At 38.0% G+C, this 24,624-nt stretch overlaps 1 protein-coding gene across 3 annotated transcripts in view; it reads right to left on the reverse strand.

The window, feature by feature from the left end:
* The window catches only part of TMEM108 (transmembrane protein 108), a 252,886-nt gene that overhangs the window by 181,037 nt on the left and 47,225 nt on the right, over positions 1–24,624 (reverse strand). The window lies entirely within an intron of this gene.

The following is a 24,624-nucleotide window of genomic DNA, read 5'->3' on the forward strand; positions in this document are numbered from 1 at the left end:
CTCATAAGGGAGATAGATGCTCCACTCCCTTAATCACCTTTGTTGCCCTACGCAGGACTCTCTCCAGCAGTTCCCTGTCCTTCTTGAACTGAGGGGCCCAGAACTGGACAAAATATTAAGAAAGCAAACCTAAGGTATTCTCTCGCAAACAATATTTACCCATTTTCATCAGAGACCCTGATGGCAAAAGTAAATAGGTAAGATGCAGGTCATACTAAGTTTTCTGGTCTTACCACCACTTTTTCTAGTAACTGGGATGATTCAAGGGATGACTTGGGAGAGATTCTGTTTCTTCCTACTTAAAAAAAAACTGCCCAAGTTCACTAAAATATAAATGAGTACACTTGTATTTTTCTGCACATTACTCTTGTTTGAATGGGTAATGTGAGGGAACACACAATTGCCAAACAGACCTAGGTTTGTTCAAGACCTGGACATATTTACAAATGTTGATATGAATGAGGGTTTATTTTAGAGGTTGTAGAACAGCAAAAGGACACGGGGGAGCCTGGGAGAGTCTAGAGGTGTAGAGTTTCAGTGTGAGGTTCTACCTAATCCAATGTGCAATATAAGCCACTTGAAATAATGGCAATGTGGTGATAAAGTGAGACAGTCTTTATGCGTTTCTTTAACAGAAAAATACAGGGGAGTTACCAATTACCTTACTAGCCAGAAGCAGTTCAATTCCATCTCTCTCATTTTAACTTTGTCAGCCTCTATTATCCTGGTTGTTAAACACAGTTCTGCCCTCCCAGTCTGTCTTGTTTATGTTGCTTTAAAAACTGTTCATCAGAAATCATCTGCCAGGATTTAAATGCTTCTATTACTTGCATGCTTCTGAGAATGCTGCCTATTTGATTTCCTATCTTTGAAAGATCTAGGACAAAATATAAGCAATAGTAAAGAGAAATGGGAATGAGTTATCTCACAAGACAAACAGATTTTTTTTTTAAGGGAAAATAATTTCAAGGAATTTTGTATTCAAAAGGTAGTTATATTAGTCATTGCTTCTGTTAATAATTTTGATTTATTTACCACATACGGAGTGCTATTATTAATTTGCTAGCTATCCAGCATGAAAGCAGTAGTAGTGGATTTCAACCCATGAAATGACGTAATCCTACTTTGAATTTACATAAACCTTTATAAAATCAGAGTGGAACTCCAATGACCTCCAACTGCAAAAAACATTTCAGATAGGAGAGGTTGCTACAGCTCAAATCCCTAATTTTTATCCACTTTGCTATAAATAAAGGTCATGATTCTGACACATTTATTCCCATTGCAAGTACCTGACTGCATGCATTGCTTTACTGTAGAACAGAAAGGCATGGTCCTGACTGAAGGCCAGATGCTGCAACGAACATCTGATTACAGGAGAATTGCCTCTAAGACTGCAGGAGCATGGTTATAAATAGGTCATCTTTGGCATAAGTCAAGCATTTAGTTTTTTGCCTCATCAGACATAAAAAGAAAGATCAGTTCACTTTCAGTTCTCCATCTTTGTTTGGATAATTCACTTGTTAATCCCATACAGGCAGCATTCAATTCACTGCATTTTTTCTTCTGCTCTTACAGCTGTCAGTCCTAATAATAGAGGGCTGTGTTTTGTTGTTTCTTTGGATCATTACTGAAACACATTTATTCACTGCTGTCTCAGGATTGATGAACAGGTGTATTCTTAAATCTTCATTTAGTTTTCAGTGAATCATTTGGATGTTTCTGAGTTCAGTCTCTCACATCCACTCCTTCATGTCATTCAAATTTCCCCTGTGCTGACATGATTGCAGTGCCAGATTAATTACTGCATATGAGTTTGCTTTGCTGGCAAGTCATGAGTTGAGGAAACTATGATGCATAAAAAAGGTATTGTTATAGCTCTGAAAAAGCAAGGTCTGTAGGACAGGCACATCCTTTTATTAGATCAGATGATACAGTTAGGAAAAATGGGCAAGTTTCCAGGCACAAAGATGTGAAGGCTACTTATTTGTCCCAACTGTATTAGCTGGTTTAATACCATTCTCCAAAAGCTTTGTCTCTCTGTTACACACACACACACACAGAGTACTTTTGTGCCTTGCACAATCATTTCAAATGAGGATTTATTGGTGTCCTGGTTTTGTTAAAAACAAGTTTCTCTTTCAGTGAATTTTGCCTGTCAGCTAAAGCCTTCATATTAACTGCATTTTCCTGGAGAACCAGACCCATGTTTTGGTAAACCTAGCAATGGAATGCAAACATATTGATAAGCATGGATGGACATCTCGCGAGAGGGGCCACGAGAAACAAGTGACTAAGAAACTGACCAACTGTGTATAACATTCCATTCATGTGAATACTTCATATAAAAGTGGGAGATCACGAGGATCTCGTCCCTTTTTGCCCTTCTTTCCCTTCTGCTTATGGCCGACCTTAGGAGAGGATCTTGCTACTCATCCCTGAGAACTGAGGCCCAGTGACAGACTGAATCCAGCTCCGATTGGCTGCAGAGTCTAATCCAGGACTTTGGGTGCCGGCTCTGCAGTTGCTGAGACTTTCAAGATTGGTTTTGTATATTTTGTATTATTTTCTCTATTCTTATTAGTAGCATTAGTAAAACACCTTTAATTTTTCCAACTCTCTTCTCTCTGTCCTTCTTTTCCTCCCGATCGCCTGTCCTTAGTGGGAAGGGGGGAGAGGGAGGGGCAAAAAGGGGGAAGTGGGGGGGAGAGGAGGTTAACAATACATCTGCCAGGGTTTTATTGTCACCCCGCAATCTTAACCCTCGACAATTGGCAAGACATTTTTTGGTTTTTATCTAGGAAACAGAAGGTTGTGGGGACAGAACAGTTAAGAAAAAATGATTAAGAGGTAACACTGAATTCCCCTGAAAATTAGCAAAAGATGTAGTTACTTAAGAAGATTGTTATAGAGTAGGTATTGGTACACACAACTGGTTGCAAATTTCTTTGTGAAATGACTGTGATCGAGGTCCAAATCTATAGATCTCTGGGCTTCATAAACTGGGGCCATGTCAGATTTTGAGCTGCTCTGTGCTGATTTACATTCTCTCAGGTTATTCAATTGTTGAGATGTTTACTGCATGAATCTATTGGTATGGTGTAACAGCTGGGGAGAAATGAATGGGAATTGTTAGAAATGTTAAGAAACTAGTCTGGGAAAAGACCTGTGAAGAGAGGAAAAAATCCAAGGTTCTTCCTGAAGAAGAAAAGTGATCTTAGAAATGTTAAGAAACTAGTCTGGGGAAAGAAAAGACCTGTGAAGAGAGGAAAAAATCCAAGGTTCTTCCTGAAGAAGAAAAGTGATAGACTGGAGAAACAAAGCCAAGAAACAAGCACTTACTAAAGTATTAGAGATAACTAGGGAGGCAGGAGATGGACATTTAATTCAGTTATGATAGACATACATGGCCTGTTTCACAACCTCTTGCTCTAAAAGTGCTGTACTCACAGCTAGAAAAAGACACTCGTATGACTGGTAGGAAGATCATCTAGTTGTTGTGCTCAGAATGGTTTTCACAGTTTAGAAGAGAAGATCCAGAGGCATGGCATTTTTATTATGCATTATTATGGCATTTTTATTATGCATGGGAATGCATAATAAAAATAAGTGTTACGGATGACCTTTGCAGACATTTCCCCACATTTTGTACCCCTAAGATCTGGTTCCCCAGGTATAACAACGTCCCTAAACCCTACTCATCTGCCACCAGTTGTTATTGTTTCCTCATTACAAATACACCTTGATGAATTGTAGCAAAACCCTTCTGGCCTGAAGAAACCTCTGGATGCTATATTGTATCATCAGGGGCTAAGATAATTTTAAACATTTTTTTTACTAACTCTCAAATAAAAATACACTCTATTTCTGAGTCTGAATGTATAAAATTCAAGAAATTTAGCTGATATGTCCTCACCCTCCCTGTCAGCAGAGAAATTATCACCACTGAAGGCCCACTGCTTTTGAGAATGTTTTTTTCTTTGGTGAAAGCAATAAATTCTTGTCCAGGCAGGTGACAAGCTCGTGAAGATTTATTTTGTATTTGTCAGTCTGAGACAGAGTGTGTGCTACCTCAATCATGATGTTTGCTATGCAGAATAAAGCAGAGGTCTTAACAAAGGAAGAAGATACCTAGTATGCAAAAGACCATGGTGGTCCCAAAGTAGGTCCCAGGTTGATTCTATTATAGAATACAGGGAGACACGCATGATGCTAATGGTAAAAAAACCAACCAACCAACCAACCAACCAAAGAAGACTTGGCTATTGTGATCATAGGACCAGGCCAAATCATTGACTCAAAAAAGTAATTCAAAGACAACAGTTACTCTGGGCACTGGAAAAACAATCTGTCTCAGCTGCTGCCAGTGCCAAAAGGAAATGGCTCATCTGAGAAAATGAATGCTTTTTGTAACCAAGATTGACACTGGCGGGGCTGGTGCCATCCCACAATAATGCAGTGAACGTGGCCAAGATTAAAAGGATTTCTAAAGCATGATTTACATGATAGGACAATAGAAAATGCTATTTACTGCTCATCTTTCTAGCCCCGTTATTCATTAGACTAACACATGTTTTCTTTGAAGTCCAGAGGAGGAAGAAAGGCTTGGACAGATTTTGTCAAACTGGAAACTCCTTGCATGTGTTCCATGCATGTTGATGTGACTTTGAGATCACTTCTGCAAGGCTCTGGGCATACGCTGGATGGTGTTCCCACCTCCTCTCCTTCCCCAAGCATATTCAGAGTCTGCCTTCCTCCTTTTGCTTCAGACTCTGCTATATCATCTGCCATTACTAAGTCTGTCTGCTAACTCTATCCATTGGCAACCTTTGCAAAATTCTCCATTTATTATTTTCACACAGCCTCTTCCTTTTTGTTTATTTCTAACATGCAAAAAAAAAAACAAAACAAAACAAAACAAAAAAACAGTAAGAAGGAAACCTAATATGTATGTCACAGAGTTTCTATATTCTGGTGTGTTTATTGGAGTGATCATGCATCGTTCCTTCTATTCTGACCATGACAAACACAACAGCTGTTTTTTTCTGCCCATTAGCATCATTGCATGCCCCTCTCAGGCCATTCCGAGATATCTGATTCTCCTCTACTTTAGTTGCCCTGTATAATGTTTATTGCAGGTAAGGAATGACAAAGTTGTTCCTAAATGCTATGTCTACGGACACACTACAATCAGCTCTAGGAATAGACTACTGCTCCTTCATGCTCTGCCCTTCTCTCCTACGGCAGACTTGAGGCTGTGGCCTTGGTTTGCACAAGCTCAGGAGGATCAAGCCAGCACTGTACATGACAGTGGGAACTCCAGCCCAAAGCCACATTACTGCACTAAATCAGCGCTTATGCATTTCCTCATCAGCATGGTGATAAGCGTGATTGTCATCCAGATGATGAAACAAAACTGATCCTTTTGGCCTTTGTAGATCACTGAAAATCCCAGTGGTTTCGAAGAGATTACTTCCAATGTCGTGGAGGTCACTGTTAAGTGATCTGTGCCCAATCTGTGCCACCGTATTGTCATGAAGATGATGGCTAAACCAGAAATGCTGAGTGCTACATGGCCTGAAAAGCTCAGGAATCCCTTTCCCAGAACCAGTCCAACCTGGACAGTTATATTTTAGGGACTTAAATGCCCAACAAATTTAAAATGTTTACTTGATTTTTTTTTTCCACTTTTGTCCTCTAAGCCTGTCTCCTTGCTACTTCCCATTAATAAAAGGCCTCATATTTATGTAAGACAAAAACTCACTGACATTAGACATACATGCTACTAAATGTGTGTACCTTTTTGATGTGCTTTGAGGTGAAAGGCAGTATATTAATGTGAGATTACTATCTTTTCTTCAATAAGAAATCAAAGGGAAAAAAGATCAAAAGGTAGTGATTTCATATAAAAACACAATGAGAGGTCTCTGTCTTCATGTTTTGTCTACCAAGTTATTTATAACCTCCAATTATTACTGCCCTTTCCATGCTATAACTAGGTTAGACATTGTAGATTATTAGAGTGATTATTCAGTACTGGTCAAACCTTAAGGTCCTAATTAATTCCTAGTACAAGTGAAATGAATAAAGTCAGTCACAGCTTTATCTACAAATGGAGTAAAACCAGACTGTTTTCTCAGCATATGGTCTACTGCTTTATTTCACAGTTCTGTTGTCATCTTCATCTTCACTGCTTTATCCAAAATACAGCATTTCCACTGGCTTTGCATGAGAATGAGACTAACAGAGATGTGTCAGCCCTTGAGCAGCTTTGCCAGGACCAGCTAAGAGACAACACAAACCAGCACTGCCTTTTGGTACCACACACTGCTCCTTTTTCTAACAGACCTAATTATGAAATATTGCTTAAATTCCTGCATGTTTATACCACATTGACTTCCAAAGAAGGCTGCCTAAGTAAGGGTGGAAAACGAGAACTGAATTCAGGTTCTGATCCAGCTTTCAGGAACCCCCAATATTTAAGGAGTAAACCATCAATGGCAAAATGCACTGAAGTGACACTACACCATTTCCCATGCTTTGAATTAAATATCTAGGTAGCAATAGGCAATTTTATCCCTACATTAAATATCAAGTTTCAGTTTTCATGGCAGGTTTATTGAAAATGATGATGGGAAACAAAGCATGAAAAAATGTAAAGTAGGTAGTAGGAACTCCTTCATTTCTGGGACTCTAACAGGGTACACAATACCTACACTTTTTAATTGAAAGTTGAGAAAGACAGAGGGAGTTTGACCTGAACCAAAATATCGGATCCAAACTCTGAAAATAAATTTGATGTTTTCCCTCCGTATCCCTACTTGACTTTTATTTAAGAGTGTGCTGTTCCAGAATTCGTGATTCCAGTGTCACGCAATTCTTTGACTCATAAGGAGAGCTGGATGTGAAACCAGATTCAGATTTTTCAGCTCAGCCCAACTCACAGCACATGGCTGGTATAAAATTCCATTTCATTTACCTCTCTGTTTTAAATATCTAAACAGACTAATTCCCACATGCATTATAAGTAAAATAAGAAAGATACACAAGTAAATAAATGAGTGGAAATTTATCACACAGAAATACTTTGAAAAATAAATTTTCCATCTGCAGACTAGCAGAGAAAAAAGGGATTTTTATTTTTTTCAGTAGATGCCGAGTGTCTCATGTACTGCCTATAAGCTGCCAATTTTCCCTTAGTCTACATCCTAAGTGCAATGAGATCACCTTAAAGCTCAAAAATACATCACAGGACAGAAATAATAGCTGTAAACCAGGACAGATGTCTTTCTGACAAAGTGATGCCAAATTATACTTCTCTCATCTCATGGTCTTGCAGACACTAATAAAAAATGCAATGACCTCCACTACTGTACCCAATAAAAATTATAAGATCTGAATAGTCAGCAGCTAATTCTGAGCAATGCCAAGTTCTGTTTTTAGAAGATGATTATGTAGCATTCATTTCTCATTCCTTGTTGTATCACTGTGCAGACATCACTGGCATTCTACTGAAAATACAAGTTCATTCTGGATCTCCCCTAAGGATTAAGTTTAAGTTATGGAGGAAGGCGCAGAATCTGTGCTGAACAATTGTAACCCATTAATACAATGGATTGAAAAAGTGACTTTAACCATGCTGATTTCATATTTTGATTAAACAAGATTGACAGAAAAGCAGAAAAAAAATCTTAGTGTATTGCATTCAGAGACGAAAGAACATGTGATTGACTATGTGATAAGAATCAGTAGGAACAGGGAAAGATTACTTACTCTGGAGTGCTCTAGTCACGAGTATCAACCCACATTGAACCACTTTAACATCTATGCCATACTGCATATTGCATATGCCACATAAATTACAGAAAATATGTTTACATGTTCATTGCATTGTTTAGAAATCACTTTGGGGAGTAAAACATTTCTCTCTAGATGCAGCAGTAACTATAAGGACAATGCTCAGGTCTTGTTCTTCAAAAGACGGCACTATTTTTCACATTCTTTAAAGTACCATATAATTAACCTAATGCCTCTACGAAGGAGGGCCCTTTACTGAATGCTTTTGTACAGTTGGTCAGGAAACCAGAATGCATGAAAAATTCTGAGGTTTCAGTCTTTGGCTACTCTTGTTATAAAGAATTGCTGATATTTTCTCAGGAATAAGAAGAGACATGCTGAACACAGATTATTTAAATCAAGGCAAACAATACCTTAGAGGTGAGATGTCCAGTTCCACTGTCCTGCCCTTCTTGAGTTGAAGAGCAACTTGAGTCTCCCATATTCTAAACAAGAGAGAAATCTAACAATCCATCACAAGGGCTTGTTACTCTGGTGCCAAGAACAGCGGAGTTCTTACACAAAGCACAGTAACTGAGTCCTGGAAAAGCCAACCATGGCAGTCTAAGGCACTCATAGGATATGTCAGTGCTTACTTGAGTCCTTGCTCCATATTCATGTACCGCATATTTAACCAGCCCTGTTCTTATCCCAAACAAGTGCCTTGGTTAGTGGCTATTCGCTGCCGTGGGATCTTTCTTCTCCTCACGTGACCCTGTTGCAGAAGCCCATATCCCAAATCTGAAAAAACTCCAAATATTTTTTCATCAACATCGGCACATTTCTATTGTATGGATTCTTTTTCAGAAAGTCAGATTTTTTAAAAAAGGATCCCCCAAAATAAAAACTTGGTGGCTAGCTTTGGTGATGTATATGCTATAGGGAGGTGATGAATTCTTTCAGCCTCCCTTTATAGCCTGATAATATTCATATTTAGTTTTTAGACAGCTGTGACATTTTTAAGATGAGGAAAATCATGACCTGTCACTTTGGAATCCTGTTTATCTTCAGCTTTATCCAAATGTGCCTTTTCCCTAGCAGGAAGAATAGATGGTTTAAAATTTGAAGGCATCCTTGCACCATCATGATCTTTTCCTTAACAAGCAGCGTGAAGTAGTAGCACAAATGTGAAGGAGAGGCATTAAGCAGGAATAGTAGGTTTGGCACCCTAAGGCCAGCAGCACATGTATTTCTCACCTAGTGCTAAAATTTGCTGTGCAGATTGGACAGGTAATCTTTGCAAACTTTCAAGGGTGCTGGTGTACCATTAGCAAACACCACCTTCATTTTAAGAACCTGCCTATACACCTCTAATAGGTATCAGAGGGTTTCTGTTTGTTGGAAACAGAAATTTTAAGAAACGTGCATGACAGTATAACAGAAGTTAGAAAGGGGAGATCTATGAGCTTCTGCAATACACTCCCCTACTGAGGATTCATTTCTCTAATCTAATTTATCTGAAATGTTCAGATGTGTTCTACTTTTAGCATTTTGAGAAACAACTTTATAAGAATATTTGAAGAGCTTGACTACTTGCTTTTACAACAGTGAGCTATACAGGAAGTTTTTCTCCTTAGAGAGCAAGGAGTCTGAAACATCACCAATCTGTTCCTGTGTTTGGAAATCATTTACCTACCACCTGGGAACATTACAGACTGACATATGGTACTGTCATTGTCTGCCTCCTGGCAGCTAGTGGAGGGTATCTACATAAGAGGAACGTTTAGACTAGTTAGCACTAAAGAACTACTAGAAAGAAGATAACCATATTTTTTTCCAAGAGGAAATTGCACTTTTAAATAATTCTTAAAATACCAAAGCAATAAGTAGAAACCAGGAGGGATCGAGCTTGCCATGCTACTATTTTTAAAGCTAGGAACTTAAATAAGAAACAAAAGAGAAGAACAATTTCACACAATAAATAATTCAGCAGTGGAACTCATGGCTACAGGAGAAGACATTTACTAAGAGATTAAAAAAAATGACTAGACAAATTCATGTAAGAAAAATCCTTAAATGGCTAGCAAATATTGTCTCAGGTGCAAACTCCAAACCAAGAGATGCCCCTAATGTGTTAAACTGACATAAGTTGGGAGGATGTACTGACAGGAGTGTCACTATATGCTTGTCATTATTTAATATTCTCCCTAAAATATCCACTATTAGACATTGCCAAAGATACTGGGGAAGATCACTTTCTTGTCTGACCTGCTGTAGCTGTTCTATGTAAGAAATGTTATTTACAAAATCACCAATCATCATGTAAGGAGCAAGACTGAAGGAAAAACAAGCCATGTACCTTTATTTATGTATTTAGTCATATACTTTTATTTATGTGTCTGAATACAGGTGTAAATGTCAGATCACAGGCATTCATTTCCAAAACTTTCAGCTAAAGGACTTTGTAAGTATGATACTTCAACTAGTTGTGTAAAAAGTTGATACATGGCACCATATATGTGATAGTTATGATGCAATCTTATGCAGGTTCCAAATGTTATTTCAAGACCTTTTAACATCCTGCAGTCTGCCTTTTATGTTAATCAGCCTACATCTGCTCTGGTTGCAATAAAGGAAACTTGAAAGGAGAAGGATGTTTTCAGTCTACAGCAGAATATATTTGCTAAGCAGTAAATATAAGCAAGAGTTCAGCTAATATCCTCTGTGTCATCATCTGCAAATCTATGATAGTCACACATAACCTGTTTTATGTTATTAAACTTATGGAACTAGCCAAGTAACTTGCACACACCTGGAGAAGGAATGACCCTACCAGCATAGGTTTGAAGTCCAAGTGCATACAGAAGATTGCAGTTGTTAACCTTGCACACAGTCTAAAATTATGCAGATGGATTTAGAATTTACTAATATTTCAAATGCAAATGTTTTATTGATCCTGAAAGACTGTATAAAGGATGCATCTGGTAATTACATTGCTGGAAATTACGTGATTTTGCTTGTGAACAGACCCAACCCATGGGACAAAAAAAACACTAGAATGGAGTCCAGCAAACATTTCTGATGGGAAAGCATATGAAGCTCCTCTTCTGTATGGCAACCCTAGTTCTCTTTAGATATCAGAAGTCCACAAGGAATGCAGAAAAAGCTTGGTTCTAAGCGTAATTTTTTTCACCTGCCCTTTGGCTCCCAGCTGTTAGAAGGACTAATGAAATCCCAACTCTTTTATATTTCAGGGGAATTTTATATGCAGTTTGCCTAAACTTACCTGTTAGTTATTTTCCAGTGCTGCTTCACTGCAGCAATAAGACAGTGGCAGAAAAGATAATTCCCTCCTCAGTATAGAATCCCTCCTTAAGGTTAAACACTAGATAGCAGTGTTGTATATCTCAGCCATATAACCTTCACTTTCACTGCTCCCCATGACACCTCTAGCTCAGCTGGCAGCTCCACATGCTCTAGTGCCTGGTGGAGATGGCAATTGGCTTCTGAAAACCACATAGCAGCGTAATGTGGCGCTGGGCTGTGTTTAAGCAGATGCAGGTCCACAGCAAGTGCGTTGAAGCCAATATTGATGGTCTCTGCAGCCCCGGTCTGCCCTGCTCTGTTCAGTGCTTCAAACAAAGATGCCTCTGTTTTGAACAGTGATGACAAACCATCTCCCCTGCCAGAGGATGCTGACTGAAAGCCTCTTCATGAGGAAAAGCATAGAAAAGCAGGGTTACAGGGCCAGGTCCATCATTGGTTTTGATCCAAACAGCTCCAGTAATGTCAATGGATCAATGTCTATTTGCATTACCAGAAGATATGGCCTACTCTGTGTGTGAGGCAGCTACCAATTTATTTTCTTGAAGGCACATAGTGCTGCACATAAGGAATTTGTAATTCCCAGACAAAGACCCAATTTTCTCCTGCTTGATCTCAGTATCCCTCAGTGCAGATATAGCCTTAGCCTGCTCTTTCATGACCATACAACCCTGAGCTGGACTGGGATTTAGACTGAGAGCTGATAACATTAGCAGGCTCTGTGAAGAAAGAGATAGGAGTTAATCAGCTAATGAACTCTTCCGTAAGGGAAGTAGAGCATTGGGAAAAGCATGTAGTAAAGTAGAAGAATATCTCACTGATAATAATATACTCTTACAGGCAACATCTTGTAAAAAAAGAACTAAATGTCTCCAGCTACACTCTTGAGTGCAGCTTCCCCAAGGAAGGCAAAAAGGGAAAACACTGAGTTAAAAAGCTACCAGATCAAAACTAAACATGGGGGTGGGGTGGAAGAAAGCCAGCATCACTTATGAAAATTAAAATTGGAGGCATAGTTGGGAGTGTGCTACATCACTGATGGTTAGAAAATGGGACTTTGTATTTGAGTTTACCTCAGCCACCCCAGAAAGCACTTTGAGATATGCAAGAAGCTCTTTTCCTCTACATTTAACATGTGTCCAGCCCTTTTGCGTGTGTTTTTAAGCTTGATTTTCTGCGTTGACAATGATCCATAACACATAAGTGAGAAAACCACAGAATAGTAGTTAAATAGAAATGCTAGTTTGTTTTTCTAGGGTTATTACCCACCAACACATTCAGAAAGTAATCTTTCTGGATTGTAAATACGAACCATTTCATACAGAGCGGTTGCAAAGTGATGGCAACAAGGAAAGTATCCTGGAGAACACAGTTAAGGGAAGTTGTCTTTGTTTCTTTGCAAAAGGATTAATCTTCCTAACATCACTCAGGAAACAAGGCTTTAAAAGTGACACTGGGGGAAGGGGGAAACAAAAAATACCATGAAGGAATGGGGAAAGAATGTCTCTTCTAGTTAAATAAGAGCTCCTTAAAATTTACCAATGGCAGACAACCACTTTATTGTCACATTTTATTTTCTCCTGTATACCAAAGCACCAGATTTGCAATGGCAACTGCACAAGTAGCAGATTTTATTGTGGCCTGATATTTACATGTTTACAGTGAAAAAGCAGGTGCTGCCACTGCACACAATGAACAACAAATCCATCAACTATCTTTTACTTTACTAGATTCTTAGGAGAGGGCTTATAGCTGTCAGCAGGTCTCACACCAAGAAAATCTCATTGAATTAAATTAAATTATTCCTTTCCATTGGTGTAATTGAAAGGAGGGTATAGTTTCCTCCTTCTGTCTTGATAGTATACCCAAGTTTTACTTTGGTCTCTTGCAAAACAACAGAGAGTAACTGTGTTAACATGTAAGACCAAAAGGGGATGCAGGAAATAAAATCACTTTTACGCCTTTAGCATTTGATGTGTTAAATTAGGAGAGCACTAAGATTTATTTTTCTGTGTCATATCATCCAAAACCAGCATTTATCTCTCTGAATTTGCAATTTAATGCTAAAAAAGATTATTTACTTTCCACCCGTCCTCATAAATAATGGACAAGGTCTAATTTCCGGTTCAGATTGCTGATTTTAAGATTAATAGCGGTCTACTTGCTTTGGTACGTGGATGGGGGAAAGCCAAAGGACTGCCTTTATAAACAGAGATTGTGCAATCTCTTCCCTCTTGCTGTTTTTGCTGCAACCATAGCTTTGGATGCAACACGGACACCTGCCTTTTTTTAGTTATTTAACAGCTGATTGTCTTTAATGGGACACGAGATCAAATTTGACCTCAACTGTTATGGAGAAGCCAGGGAAGCCAGAATGCTGGCACATGCACCTCTGCTACAGAAACCCATTGTGTGCAGTTGCTTTGTCACCTGGATGTGTGCAACTAATATTTATTCCTGACTCCAAAAAACGCAAGTGGCTGAAAGCAGTTACATGAAATGAACTGGTAGTCATGTCAGGGCACTTTCACTTATCTTCACCTAGCAAGCCATCCACTGCCAGAGGAAAAAAAAGAAATGCCTGATTTATTTCCTGCAGGAGGGGAAGGTTTCTTTAAACTCTCCTGTTCTTCTTGACCCCTGAAAAGCAGAGCTCAGAACCTTTGGTGCCAGCCTGTGACACACAAGCACAGCTTTCCATTCAATTTGTGCTGATTTACACACAGATGAAAAGGAGAAAAGAGTCAAAGTTGCTGGAGGTTTTTCAAAGATCTAATTACCAAAAATATCAGTCTTGATACACGGAAGATGTTCATCTAGTTTACAGCATTTTGAACAAAAAACTAGAGGAAACAATGAAGAGTAGAATGTCATCTGCTTTGTTCACAAGACTGAAGGCAAGATCATCATATTAACTACATTTGATGACAACCTGACTGACAGCCAATATCAAATACTAAAAAAACCCCAACAAAACCGAATCCTTCTCCCCCTCCCCAAATTAGAAAGCAAGTCAGAACTCTGATTTACATTACTTCTAAAGAAAGCAATATATATATTACTTTCTGCGGGTTTATTTAAATGCATATATAATATAACATTACAGATTGCAGAACCAGAACCTAATACTCAGTGCCAGTTGAAACCAACACGATTTAGCTATTATAAGTGTCCAAAATTGGCTATATGCATATATGTTCTTATATATGATCTTATGATCTTTCTTCATGGTTCGAAAAGATATTTCCAAGATATCCTATCAGAAGATTAGAAATCACTTCAGCTGAGCGCGAGTGGAGGTTGAAAGGCCCCAAATCTTGACTTCATATGTTCAAATAATCTTAGATTGCTCTAACAAAAGAGCAAATTAAAAAATATGAAATTAAGAAAAGCAAGGAGGCAGGTAGAATATGACTAATACATGTTTTATGCCGACATGATGAGAAGATTTTCCAAAATTATCATACCATTTAATTACATTAATTACTTTGAATAGATATGATGGATCACTACTTCCTACATCACAGTTATGTCTAAAGAATTGTAGTTATTTTCCTACTTAAAAAAATGAGCAGCAAAACAAAACACAAACAAAAAATGAAACAAAACAAAAACAAACACAGAAAACACCAATTGTTTTCTTTCACTAAAAAGAATTTACTCTTTACTTTGCTGGAGAGGTTTTCGTTCACTAGTATTGAAGCTAAAGTGAACTCATAACTCTCACCAGAGATGAAATTCATTCCGTGTTTAGTAGATCTAACTTTTCCTATTTCTTTTGAAATTACAACAAATTAAATAACATGAGGAAGAGTAAATTACTAGAGGTTGGGTCATCCAACCTTTGTATCTAAGAACCATTCTGAAGTTAACAAGAATAGCACAAACATAGCTTACAAAATGCCGTATGCAGAGAAGAATGGAGAAAATCCACCTACGCACTTTTGTGTCATGCATTAGTTCAATAAACTGATTATCTGAAGAGTCCTTATCACCTGTGTTCTCATTCTACCCTCCTCCCATCCAAACAAATGTCATTATGCCTAAATTTAGGCACAGACCTGGACCTTCTTGTGGAAGTTCTTGGTCCATGCTATAATCAAAATGCTTTAAAAATAGAGAACTCTTCTGACAGGGCCTTGTGCTTCGCTGCTCTTCAGCACTGCTGGGTGCTCTAGCCATGAAATAGCAGTTCTGAAAAGCAGAAGAATGAACCATTAAAATAACAACACATTATTAAGTGGGCACTGATCTGGACCTCCGAGACAGGTATGTGTCACCTGTCTAATGAGATTCAGAGTATAAAACAGACCCAGAAGGTCATGCTATTGCTGAAGGAGTTGCTCCCATGACAAAAAAATTCAAAGGAAGCATCATTAATGCAACAATATTAAACAAGTGTGCTCCAGGGAAACAGCTTCTATCTGCAATAATGGAAAGATAAAATGAGGGAAGAGATCTACATCTAACACCCCTCACCATATTCATTTGGCTACTAGAGCTGATGCTTAAACCAGGGGTGTCAAACTTATCTTCACCGGGGGCCACATCAGCCTTACAGTTGCCTTCAAAAGGCCGAATGTAGTTTTAGGACTGTATAAATGTAACTACTCCTACATTTAAACCATCCCTTCTGGACTCTGGAAAGAGAAAACAAAAGGCTGAGGTGTTTGGCAATGGCTGCCTTTAGGTTTCTCTATGCTTATCTGACTGTATCACTTACTTTACAAGCATTTTTTGAAGTCAGAATTAAGTTTATGTTTACATATATTTTGATTTGTTGATCTTTTGCCTATAGCCATATGTCCCCTTATGATGAACCTGCCCAGTGGTATTTGAACTTGCTTCCTATATTTCTTTCTCCAATCTAAAATCCTATTATAATGTTATTATGGCTCGTCATTGACATAGAGAGGCCAGAAACTTGTGTTTCACATTCTACTGAGTCAAGAAACCTTGATGTCATTGCAGTTAACAGTAAATCACAGGTAGAATGGGAGTTGTCCTCATTTGAAGTTAAGCAGTTTCTCTAATACTCTCACCACAATGTTTTTTTTGCATGACAGCTCCTAGCCGTATAGTCTCACCATAATTTAGAACTGCTCTATCTAAGACGTCCACTAACCAGGTGAGGGAGTACATAATGAAGGTGGATTGCTGCTACTTGGTACAAATTACAAGCTTTTTTATGTCCTCTGAGAGCATTACATTAGAATAACAGAGTAGATGGACCTAGAATGTCTCTTCTTGTAGCAACCTTCTGCCTGTTTGAAAAAAGATAGTACATTGCCTCTGATTACTCTTCTCTAAGCTATTTTTCACATCCTCCTTGCGTAGAATTCAAGGGAGTTTTCTGCTGTGTGTACATGTTTGGCAGGGAAATAAGCATTTGCATCCTTTACTTATGTAGTATTATTGCAAACCCACCATATTTCAAATTTATATACATAGCATTAGAATATATCAATTTTAATGTACGTTTTAATATGAAAGTTCTCTGTACGATGATGCCACCACTTAGTAAAAGGACACTGTTAATTTCCTTGCTTTACTGAGGAAAAAGTTGAATCCAACACAAAATGCATTTATTAAGGGTAGGAAATCATATTTTAAAATCCTGGGCTGGATGTTACTCACATCACCCTCCAGATATACAATACAATATTTTTTTTTTTCCCCCTCAAAATGCAGCATTACTAGGTTTCAATCTTTTATATTTAAGTTCTTTAATTATAATGAGATGAATATTTTATCCTCTACCGTAAGATCACCTTAGGCTGTTTAATTTTAGACCATGAACCATATTTTAACTAATACATTAAAATGTAAGATATCATCCAAAATTACTTGGGTTTTTAAATACATTGATATATGGGGTGTGAACCTTACAAGGCACTTTCATTGTACATCAATTTACTGTGAAATCCCTGTTCTCTCCAAGCTTATGACACTGTAAAGCTATGACAAACTGCATCAGCGTTACATTATCACAGAGAAACCTGCAGAACTAAAAAGGTTTAATCACTCAGAATTTATGTGTCTGTGTGCAAACACTGCCTATTCCCGGCAACTTCTACTATCCAAGGCAGGAGAGATAATGTCATGGAGCTGGTGCTCTTGCACTGAGACATCTAGATGCTCCAGAACACCTCCTACTGCTCTGTTTTTTCCACCCATTGGTTCTTTCACTTCCCCCACTGTTACTCCTTCTATTTCTTTTTCCATTACAGAGGATGCCGGAAGGATTTGAGCCTCTTTGCATATTCAGACTACAGCTCTGAATGCCTCCATCCCTTGTCACGGTACACTGGGTCAAACTCAAGGAACAGGAGCATTGCTTTGCCAGATTTTAGGACACTAAGGAAAATGACAGCGTGTGTGCTGCGTCCCTGATAGGAATAATTGTTACATACCTCTGCAGCTGATTGCATTTGACTGTGAAGACTCAACACTTTCTTGCCAAGTGTCTTAGAACCCAAACTTGAGCCCCTCTGCAGAGCACAGGCTCTTACTAGGTTTAGGCTAGTCTTCAATGTCAGGGCCTAGTCTGGACTAGTGCTCAGTGTCATCTCCATGTAGAGCCAGAGACTGTAGAAACAAAATCTCACTCTCCAACATTGTTACTTGTATACTCTCCTTGTTAGATCAGTCCTATCTTAGTGAGCCTTTTTCACCTCTGTACCTTTAGGTGGGACAGATGGCAATGAATGCTGGTACAATTGTATAGGCTTAAAGATGCCCTTCTGTGTCTGGCATGAATATTGCAGACCCTTTCAAACTCATCTGTTCAGCACACTCAAGTCTGTGACCACGACAGAGCAAGAAAATCTGCATTACTGTATATATATTCCTGTTGGTGAGGAACCTGGAATGCAGACAGCCAGAGGACAAAGTGCTCTCCCTGATACTGGCACTTGTGTGCTTCACTGTATTAAGTTGTTTCAATGGAGTATGACATTAACCAATATAAATTCACTGCCTGGCTGATAATACCAGGAAAACTTAATAAAATGCTAATCGACACAATTGAATAGATGCTTTCCTCCTCAGACTCTTGAGAAAATACTTCTCTAGACTCATTTTGGAGGTGTCTCTCTACAACACAAATTATTCAAAAAGTCTATACACATAAGTATGCAATGTAATTCCTTGGCATCACTAAGAGCTCTGCTGCAGGCTTCTGGCCAGATGATCTCTCCTGGGTAAGTATTCTTTGTGAGATTGCCTAATGGACACTCAGTGCAAAGTGCTGTTTAACACATTTGTTGCCACCAGCCCACAGTCCCCAGGAGGGAACACATCTGCTCTTTTACGTTTGGGATCACTTACCAGGCAAGTGCAGCCATCAGCCGTGCTTGGGCATTCCCTACAGGGCAGGCCTGGGTTTGAAAACTTGTGCAAGCAAGTCTTTGGGTCATCTCTGAGGCTAATTAATATCCATAACAAATATAAAGTGGGTATTAGTTGATCCAGGATTCCTGTCTAGTCCTCACTGAAAACCTCTAAGTATGCTGCCAAGTATGTGAGGATTTTAGGAAAATATCCCCGATTTCAGAAATATTACTTTGGGCAGCACCTGGAGGTAATTTACACTGTCTTTTTAACCTTTCAGCTAAAGGGTTGAGGTTCCTTACACATATGGTGACAATCAGGAGGAAGAATTATTCAGAGGGAGAATGCATCCACATGCATGAAGAGCCTCCTTGGTACACAGGTGTCCATACTCCTATATACCTTCTAACTGAATCACACAAAAATATTGCTTTTTATCTCATTTGTGTGAATCAGAAGCCAGTAGTATTAACAAGAGAGAAAGAAATCATGTTCAGCCTTTGAAGTGTTCCTCCTTGCAATTAATTAATTTATTCCCCTTTGTGTTGTGATTTATTTGTTGGGTTTTTTGTAAATCATAATCTCTTCGATCAAAAAGGAAGATAGTGACGTTTAGTATCCTCCTCCTTTGAAGTTCCTTTTATGATGTTCTTGGCATGAAACAAAGGCCTAATTCAAAATTTGACCAGGTTTTGCTGTCATATATTAAAAAAAAAAAAATCCTTTAAAGTGCAATGGCAGTTTATTTAAAAGTGGGTTCTAAAAATTACTATTAACTTACCACTTCAATATACTTTCACATAAAAACTTCTCGCAGAGAACCTGAAGAAAAAATAAAGCCAGACGATTATTTGGCTGAATTTGTAGGTTCATTTCAGTGTATCCTGTGACTCAGCTGTTAGCTGGAGTCCAAGTTTTTTTCGGGGGGTATTTTTTAAATGGCTGCCTTCCCCACTCTTCTCTTAATAAACTTGCCCAGAATGTCTCCTGTGCCTTTACAGCCACAGTGGTGAGACTATTTCATTGAGAAGATGCTTCTCAATGTTACATTTGCGTTAGAAAATACAAGGTATTGCATGCAGCTGTTCCCAAATGGTAAAAATTTCTAATTTTTTGTAAGTGTGCTGATTTTAAAAGAGAGGGTATGAATCTATTGTTCTTCATGGGAGCAAACGTCTCCTACAAATTCGACTCTACTGGAAACAAATATCAAGTGATACACAACTAGTGTGCTATAGTTCTGCTGCAGTTTCTACAGAGAATTTTTTGTATTACACTTCCAAAATAACCACTAAATTAACTCAATATCCACCCTTAGAAATGTAAAAAATCCATCACCGGAAAATGCTTAATATGGCCTGGTCTCAGAGTAAGAAAGCAATACACAAATAAGAGCCTCTAGACGTCTGTGCTGTAGCCAGTGTAATTGAAATAATAAATGGAGAAGAGTATTATTGCACACTCCATTAGTCTACCCAAAACCCAGAGGTGTTTCATAAGCTTAGCACCAGTAGTGCACATATTGTCACCAGAAATTTTTTCTGCAGAAAAAATGGCTTGGCATCAGCCTTTGAATCAGGAAGTCCTTTGTTACCTGCTAAATGTACAGTACAGATAAATACCACATAGTTGCAACTTTATCTCATTTTCAGGAACTTCCCCAGAGCTCATCCCTGAAAGCTGTGTCCCAAAAGTCACATAATGATTTCCTCTCAGCTTCTGGGAAAATCAAAGTTATTTTAGCACCATGTTTTATATTGAAATTAAGGGACCTCTTGCAACGAACACACTTTATTTGGTTTTTGTTTGCTCAGATGATATTATTAACAATTGTCACCAATATATACATGAGAAAAGTCAATAATCTGAAATAAAATTGCACACTACGTAATTGGAATTGCAGATAACAATACAATTATTTTCCAGAAAATGTGCCCCCTCCTGAAGAAACAGATAATATAAAATTTATATTCCTTAATCTAGTTGTATCAGTTAAATTGCTGACTTTATAATCTCTGTTCACAATGGAAAATTACATTCCCTTGAAAAAACTAATTACCATTTCCGAGCATTTCCCCCAGCTCCTAAGACTTATATCAAACCCTAACAAAGGATGGAATTGCCATAGCAACTGCCAATCTGCTTGCTTTTTATTGTTGTTTTTGTTTTCTCACTCAGAAGCCCACATAATAAAGCCATTTCATCAAATGACCAGCCGTGGGAGACTGAAGTAAATGCTTTTGGAGAAGAGGGCGCTTCTCTAGCACAGCAAGATATTGGAAGTAGAGAAAACAGCAAATGCAGGTGATGATTACAGCCCAACTACACTTCGAAACCTGCAACAGGCTGAATCTTTGTCACAATCATGAAGAATGCAAAAACACACTTCTGCTGCAGAAAGAAACATTTCTTAGTATTGCTTCTACAAGCTTTACTTGGCACCAGGAGATCTTCATTGGTCTCCTGGCCTCTAATATGACATTGTGGCTCAGCGAAGCCACAGCATTAAAAAACAGTTTCGTGGCGTGGATGCAAGACCTTTCACCTATACTCACTTGCGCAAGTTATGCCATACGAACACAGTAAATTCTCAACACCAAATGTAAATGAATGGCAAAACCATGTGTAATTTCTGAAAGGAATGAAATAAACTGTAGAAACCAATGAATTGCTAAAAAGGGCTCTTAGGACTCCTTGCATGCTTTCTTCAATATTCAGTAATAGCTCTGAGAAAGCGATTAAATGTTTGCGCTATATGGTGTGTAACTTTTATTCTGCCTTTATTGCCACTAAGAGTGCTTTTGATGAAAATATATTTCTTAATTGTACACATGTTGAGCAACAAAACTTGGAAGTCTGAAGGTTCTGCGGTTTCACTCATAGAAAATCACACACTTGCCTTCGCATCTGAGAAAAAGGTTCACTGGTCATTTATTGAAAGGCTGTCATTCACCATTCAGAAATGAATGACCAGCTGAATTCTGAGAATATTATTGTCTTCACCTGTCTTAAATTCTGTATAGTTTTTTCCATGGAGGATTCTTTGTAAACTTACTTACATTATATTTTCAATTCTCCCTACAAGCTCACTCTCTCCTTTTATTTATATCATGTCCAAGAACATGGGAGTCATAAGTTTGTTCTTGACAACAGGACAAATGTGGGGCTGCAGAGAAATATTTCAAAAATGTCAGTTGCATACAGCATGCTATGATTTAACTGGCCATATCAATCATCCCTGCAATTTAAAGGCAGTACTGGTTTCAGTTTAGCTGACAACATAGAAAAAGTTTCTGTGACCTATTCCTGAGGTTTTTGACTCATGGTAGTAGAATGAAGAGTAAGAAGTGAAGTGCTTGACAGCATACTCATCATTTGCCAATATTACCTGTAATCAAAGTCACCCAGCACTGCCCACACAACAGATTGGTTTTGGATCTTTCTAAAGCATGGCCACCCAACCAAGCTTTAGCTATTTCTGTCCTTTAACTCACCGCAATGTTGATATAATTTCTGATTAAAAGAAAAAAAAAAGTATCATTTTTTATGTTTCTGAAATCTAGCTAAAAAATGGAATAGACTTTCAAACACTTCCTAGTTTTACAAGTAGAGCAGGAGGACAAAAGCACTAGCATATATTTAACCCATCAAACCTTAGTGTCTGGTTCAACAATACCAGGAGGAGAAATGGCTTCAACAGATATTGAAAAACTTTCTGAAGTAGAAACAATGTGATATTTGGGCTTTTCATCCTAAATTTTGTTTCTAGTGTAGCTGTGGGAAATTCTGGTGATCATCTTAGGCATTTGGGGCAGTGCTATTTAATGGATACTTTTTATGTTAGAAAACAGATGTCAGTAGGTGAAAAATTAAAGAAGAATCTTTTTGACACCAGAAGCGTTTCAGCTGCATGCTTCATCCCTTCTGGTCCTAAAACCACACACTCAAAACTCCAGTTCCTTTTCTTTCAAAAACGGATAGAAACAACCTTTTCCATCATCTCTCCTTTCAGTGGGAAGAAGGAAAAGCAGTCTCTCAATCCATTTTTCTTGAGAAAACAGGTAAAAAAATACCTATGAAATAAAACAAAGCTTAAAAATATTCGCTAGAGGTCTACGCTGTGACCTGACTGGTAAATCAGCCCCAGCAGCACTGGTGGTTGTCTGCAGCCCTACTGGTTGCCTTCCTTCCCTTTTTACTATTTTGTTGTGTTGGTTTATTCTTTTTTGCTTTGTTTTTTGTTTATTTTTTGTTTTGTTTGGTTTGGTTTAGTTTTTGTGTTTTTTGCATTTAGGATGCTTCAAACTTTTTTCTGACTTGGGTTTCTATTTGCTGACTGGTGCCTCATGAGTCTGGACTCCTGCAGCTTTCATTTTGAGCCATATCTTATGCTGCCAAGGATCCAGGCTGGAAATGAAAGGCTGGATTATAGGTTAATAGGTCCTGTCATGAGCCACAAAAATCTCTTTCTCTGCGAACATGGAAAAACTGCATCAAAAGCTTCTACATATACATAAGGATGTCTAATTTCCTTTTTAAAGTATACTGTGTATACCCTTTAGGTATCTACATATTGATTAAAAACAGCTTTGCAGTTTCTAGTTAGCATCTAAGTACTTAGAATGAGTATTTTTATAAAATGTATCATATTCTATGACTTCCTGCCACAGAGAAGAAATTCAAACCCTTAAGGGAATATAGAGAATTTTGATAAAATTTATATTTAAAATGGAAATAATTCTGTAGTTCCTTAAAATCACTTGGGCATTAGACGCAGAGTTTGTTTCACCGAGATCAAACATTCTTCACTGAATCACCTTATTAGGAAATCTACAAGTCTGCTTGGTACTTATTTCTTTTTTAAAAAATTAAGTAGCATTTACGATAGCTTTTTGCAAATCATACTTGTAGTTGTATTTCAATTAAGAAATGTAAATATTTTAGATCAGAGATGAATAATTGCATTATACTTCATTGCTAATTTACATGTTAAAGTATTTGCTAGCTATTAATGAGATTTTATTACACCAGATAGTACATATACTACAAATACAACAAATAATATGGGGTGGTTCTTTTGGAATCCAATTTCCCTTTGCTTAAGTGGATGGCAAAATTTTGTGTACTTCAGTAAATGCAGAAAACAGGACCAAAGCCAATTTCTGTATATGCAGTGGAAAAACCCCAAACTATCTGAAATAAGCAAAGGAATGAAGCCTACACTGTGTACTGTGTATAGTTCAAGAGTAGTGTGGTAATTTGTAATGGGTTAGGAGCCACTATTATTTCCCCTGTAATGGGTTAGGAGTCACTATTATTTCCCCTAACACAGTAACCTTTAATATCACCATGTTTCTACAGAAGAGAGATCCAACATCCCCTGATACGCAGTGCTGTCTCCAACAAATACACCCTCCTCCAAAGATCATGTTGACAGTTTACAGTTCCCAGGAGGCCAACTGTTTTGCACCTTGTTCTCATGGAACATGCATTGCTATTCTGGACTGGCACAGCTGAATTAAGTTTGTCCCATGTGTTTTCCACAGAGTCGTTAATGAATGTGAGTTGCCTGGAAGCAAAGCCTTCGGGAGCACAAAGTAAACGAAGGAACAAACTTTTAATCAAAGAATCTAAGTACGCTCAGAACTCGGTTGTGTGAAAGACGGGGAGCTGAGGGTTCTCAGCATCCCATGGGAATAAGTAAATACGGTGGAAGGTGAAAAGCTTGCAGCCAGAAAGCCAAAATCACCCATTCTCAAAAATCAGACTCTATAATGCATACCATGAAGAATATGATTCACTAATAACGGCTAATTTGGAAGAAGAAATTATGTATGTTCTGAAATTAAAACCCTAATTAAAACTATATTAAATTTTGAGATGAATGGAGCTGTAATTGAACTGTAGGTTTAAAAAGCTATTTAATGGCTTTCTAATATTATTCCCTGAAAATTATATCAGAAATCACTTTTCCCTCTTCATGTGAAGATTTTAAAAGAAATTACATTTTGCTAATTCGGACAGGAATATTATCAATGTAAAGGCAACTCTGGATTGTCCCAAAATGTCTGTCAATTTTTCTGTGAACTGATCATTATAAATTACAGTCAAATGCATTTTGACTCCCTGTTGCTTAACCAATGTCTTGCAGGTATTTTCTTAAGCTTAAAATATTCACGTGAGAACACGCTT

Source organism: Streptopelia decaocto, assembly GCF_964273445.1.
Source record: "Streptopelia decaocto genome assembly, chromosome: 2".
NCBI lineage: Eukaryota > Metazoa > Chordata > Aves > Columbiformes > Columbidae > Streptopelia > Streptopelia decaocto.